The following is a 5106-nucleotide window of genomic DNA, read 5'->3' on the forward strand; positions in this document are numbered from 1 at the left end:
TTTATCAAATATCCCATTAAATAACAATTGCACAATCTCTCAGGCAGAACTGTTATGCACGTTCTAAGTGCTACTTTCAGTTTATTTGGTGTGCCTAGAGAGATCATTATGGATAACAGTCCACAATCTATTGGTAGGCCATTTCAGGATATACGTGAGAAGTAGAATATTGATCACACTATTTATTTTCCTCACTACCTTAGATCGAACGACCTAGCTGAATGAATGATTCATATATTGAGTCCCTAATTCTCAAATGGAGACAGACCAATAAAGATCTACACATTGCAATGTTACATCTGAGAGCAACACCTTTAAGTGCAACTGTTCCATCACTGGCAGAGCTCACCTTTGGCAGACCAGAGTCTACAAAATTTAACTACTCTTACCCAGTCTACTCTCTCAGAAATGAGACAGCAGCTTTTAAAACTGCAAGAGATGATGACCAATACGCATGATAAATATGCAGGCATAGAATTGCCAAGTTTACAGTTGGGGCAACAAGTTCGCATCCAGGATCCCACAAAAGGTACGTGGCAACCAACTAAGGTGGCAAAGATTTGTTTGGAACCAAGATCCCATGAAGTCATTACACATAAAGGCACAATTGTGAGGTGTAACCGAGGACAAATCAGATCCATTCCAGCTCCCATTGCATCTCGTACAAGGTCCCAAATTCAACCAGGAACAACATCCAAGAACGACAACCATATCGATCACTTTGAGCAATTAAAGAAACCTCCACAAAGTTACCATTACAAGATTTGGCCATACCAGGAGATCACCTCTATGTTTAGTGACTCATGAGTTTCTCAGTTCTTACAGTCATGAAATGGTAAATAAACATGAAAATGTATTTAAATAGTTATCCTTCTTTGAAATGGGGGGGAGGGGAGTGCATTTAAAAAGAAATGGGGATGTTGTAATTTGCTTTTAAGGAATATCAGCATGACAGCACTAGAAGGGAAGTGTGTCATGTGATCCAGTCCTAGTTTCACTTTTGCCTTTGAACAGAGCACACACATAAAGTTCTGCTGCTAAGTCTTCAAGCTTTCTACCTTTGTAAAAAAAAATGTTCCTATAAGCCTTGTCTCAATAAATGAGCTCACAACATGTTTAGGCATGAGTGATTGTGGCTTATATCATTATAACAAGGTGACAAGTTGCAGACTTCAAAATGCGCCCAGAGGCAAACCTGATTGTAGATTGTGGGTAATGTCACTTCCTGTGTCAAATTGTGACTTTAAAATAATATATGACCTGCAAGAAATGTATTTTTTTTTAATTGAAACCGTCTTAGTAAAACCTCAAGGCAGTTATGTTTGGTGCAAAAACAGAAAAGGGTTGCCTGTATATATTTGATTAGTACCTGTAAAGTGAAAATAACAGCTTAATGTTTTAGTCAATCAAAGATCTGGACCCATGTTAACCCGTGCTTTTTAATTGTCCACGAAAAGACTTGCCTGAGCTGTTGCATGTTTCCGACACTTACTATTTCATGTTGAATTTCCACCATGTTAGAGGAGGGTTTTTTTTTTTTGCATTTTATTTACATTTGTCATTTGTTGAAAGGCTGCAATAATAACCCCAGAGCTCTCGTGCGGGACAGCAAAGAACAAGAGAGAAAATGAGACAGATTGTGAAGAATTAGATTGGTAATATTAAGCTTTTGAGCTTGGGTCTGATTACTCATATGCACCGCAAGTTGTTGTGATCCAGAATGTACTGACGGAAAGGGTGGAATTGGATATATCTTGAGAGAGAAACGTTTGCAAGGAGACGCAGAAAAGAGAAGAAAGGAATGGATGAATCAAAACTTCTTTCAAAGGGCCGAATACGCTCATTCGGCGCTGTGTGTTTCTATCCAAACGGATGGTGGGTGAATCAGGCCTTTGACCTCCTTGGTTTAATGCCTTAATGCATGAAGCTCGAAGCTACTAAGCTGCTAAGACATAAAATTGACCCGCACACTTTTTCTTCAGACAATGATATTTCACAGAATTTTTTCATTCGGTACCTGTAGGCTGATAAGTGGAAATGCTGCTCCTCTTATTGCATAATATTCACAAAGCGATGGATTATTCTTCATGTATGACTGGTAATTTCATGGCCAGCAGGGATTTTCTTTTGAATTAAAAACATTATTGAATTTTAATAATGAAGAAATATATAGTTCTGTTTCAACACTTACAGCCATCTTATAAACACAGAAGTGACAATCCCTATGGAAATATAGATCGCCATAATTTGTTATCAATATAATTATTTTTTTCTCTTTAATTAAATCCAGTGGAACTAATCTAACTCAAATCTACCCTTACAGTAATTTGACAGGCTGCTCGAGCAGAGAATTTCAGAGCACGCTAAAGATACACATTGCTGCGGCTCCAATCACCGTCTATCAACTCCTCCCAGCGTACAGTCCATCAGGTGTCGCTCAGTGGGTAACACTCTCACGTCGGAATCAGATGGTCAGAAATCCTACCCCGTACAAATCGAGCACAGAGTCTGGGCTGGCGCAGAGAGGGTGCTCCTTGCTGTTAGAGGTGCCATCAATCGGATGAGATGTTCAGCCAAGCCTGCCCTCTCAAATAAACATAGGGCAGAACTTTGCCCTTGGCGGGTGGGTGGGCTCGGTGGGGGGGTGGGCAAGGGGCGGTCGAGTTGCCACCACCCATTACCAGCGATAGGCACCGCACCGCAATTTCAGGCTGGCGGGTCCATTAAGGCCCACCCAGCGTGAAACACGAGCGGCAGCGCTGAGCCGGGAGTGGGGAGGATGAAGCATGCACGCGAGTGAGGAATGCATAATCTCCCTGAGGCTCGGAGCTGCTTCAGGCAGATGAAGAGATATTTTTTTAAAATGAAGAAAATAAAAATGTAGAAAAACATGTCCCCTCATGTGTCAGACTCTGTCACATGAGCAAGGACATGTTATTAATGAAAAATTCGAGTTTCAATTTTATGTTTATTTGCTTTTGGAAACCTCATCCCTCTTTGTGGATGAACTTCCCAAAAAAATGTCAAGGCTGCCCTTTAGCTTGCCCACAAACTATTAGGGTTGGACGGGCAGCGAATAATTTATGTTAATCGATTCCTTAATGGCCTTAATAGGCCTTTGAATTGTCAGCGGGCGCGACCAGCTTCAGCTTGCACCCGCCGACCGAACTATCGAGCGACTGGGCCTTGGCGTTGGCACACTCAGCCGATGTCAACGCGCATCATTTCACACTAGAGCACACGCCCACCCGCCGAGCGTAAACGTCCGCCCATAAAAGACCCCACGACCCTATTTTGATGAAGAATTCTTCCCGTTTCCTGGGCGATCGCGTACCCCTCCACCAACATAACCACAACAGATTACCTGGTTATTATCACACTACTGTTGTGGGCGCTCGCTGTGCTCCTATTGGCTGCCGTGTTTCTTACATTGTAACATTCCTTAATTAGCTGTAAAGAACTTAGGGGCATCTTAAGCTCGTGAAAGGTACAATACAAGTGTTAGTCTTTTCAGGATGGGGCCTAACTTTTAGCCTGAAGCCTTTTAAGAGGGTTCAGCGCTGAGGCTGATCCCTTCTGAGGTCATTGAGCAAGTTGCAAGGTGGCACCTTCATATCTTTGTCCAACCGACAGGTCACCTTCCATTTCAAATTGCATAACACGTAGCCATGGTTGCTATGATATCAGTTTAATTCACATTGGGTCAGGTTATTCTTTGTGATTCATCAAGTTCCAAGTTTGATTGAGGCCGATCATTCTCCTTCATCTCCCATCAGTGGGGGTTGTTGGTTGCCTTGTTTCTGGGCAGACAGATGCTCAACTTTTATGAGGTTTAGGTTAACTCCCCCTATAAAGGTTGAATTTTGAAGCAGTGTTTGTCAGTCTGCCAATAACTGCCCCACATGTCTCCTTGGACGTGATTCAACCCAACTTCCACAGCAGTGGCAAACAGTTTTAATTCAGCAGTAACATTGTGTGATACAACAGCTGGAGAGCGACCCAGGCAGCGGCAGGAGCTGAGAGAGCGGGGGAGACAGAAAGCTCCAGAGGGAAGTAAAAAACAACTCCGCCGACAAGCATGAGGAAAGCCCATCTGCCCGAGTTCAAGAAGTTCATGGACAAGAAACTGTCACTCTGAAACTGAATGGCGGGAGACATGTGCAAGGATTCTGTGCGGGATTGACTCCTTCACGAATCTTGTCCTGGATGAATCTGTCGAGATGTCACCTGGGGGCCAGCAAAGTAACATTGGCACGGAGGTTATCACAGGGACCAGCGTTATCATGCTGGAAGCCTTAGAGCGAGTATAGTGAAGGCTGCTGTATTCCTGAAAACATGGAAAAGAACGTTGCGGAGACACCACGCATCAGTTTGAGCCCTAGAATTTTTCTGTCCTTGGTTTTTCTGGTAGAATATGGCAATCGGTTGAATCGTTTGAGGTGCAACCTGCTGTTTTTGTGAATACTTTATTATTTGTACTTGTGGGACCTAGAGGACATTCAATATGTTTTTGTATGAAAAAAAATAAACTGTATTAAAAAGTCCCACAGTGCTTCACAACAGCGTAATCAGAAATAAATAGAACCAAAGGAGGAGGTATTGGGGGGGGGGGGGGGCGGTGGGTGGCAGGTGGCAAAACTGGTCAAATAATCGGGTTTTAAGCAGGATCTGAAAGAAGGTGGAAGAGGTGGAGAGGCAGAGCTCTTTATGGAGGAATTTCCAGAACTTGGGGCTTAGGCGACTGAAGGCACGATCACAACCGGTGGGACGAAAGGAGTTGGAGATACACAAGAGGTCAGAACACAAGTGAATGAATCACCTTGTAACTTACAAGTTTCACACTTTCAGTGATGTTGGCTGCACTCTGCAGCCCCTTATCCTAAACCTTGTTGCCTTGTTCCTTCACCTTTAAAACCTAATCCACATCATTTTTCTATGTTCTTGTCCTTCTCTCATCCAATGTTCAGTGTTTCTTCCACATGAAACATCTTGAACAGGTTCAACAACATTTTTACTACCATTCAAGCCGTTGTTCCCTGCCTAAGAAGGGATATATATTTGCAGGGACATCCCATCGCTCCTTATCTAGGATTTCTCCCGGTAACA

The 5106-nt window shown here is 43.0% G+C and overlaps 1 pseudogene; it reads left to right on the top strand.

Moving 5' to 3' along the window:
- The first annotated feature begins 4078 nt into the window (after nucleotides 1–4078).
- On the top strand, nucleotides 4079–4310 carry LOC121281354 (annotated as a pseudogene).
- Nucleotides 4311–5106: the final 796 nt, after the last annotated feature.

This window comes from Carcharodon carcharias, chromosome 8 (genome assembly GCF_017639515.1).
Source record: "Carcharodon carcharias isolate sCarCar2 chromosome 8, sCarCar2.pri, whole genome shotgun sequence".
NCBI classification, from domain to species: Eukaryota; Metazoa; Chordata; class Chondrichthyes; order Lamniformes; family Lamnidae; genus Carcharodon; species Carcharodon carcharias.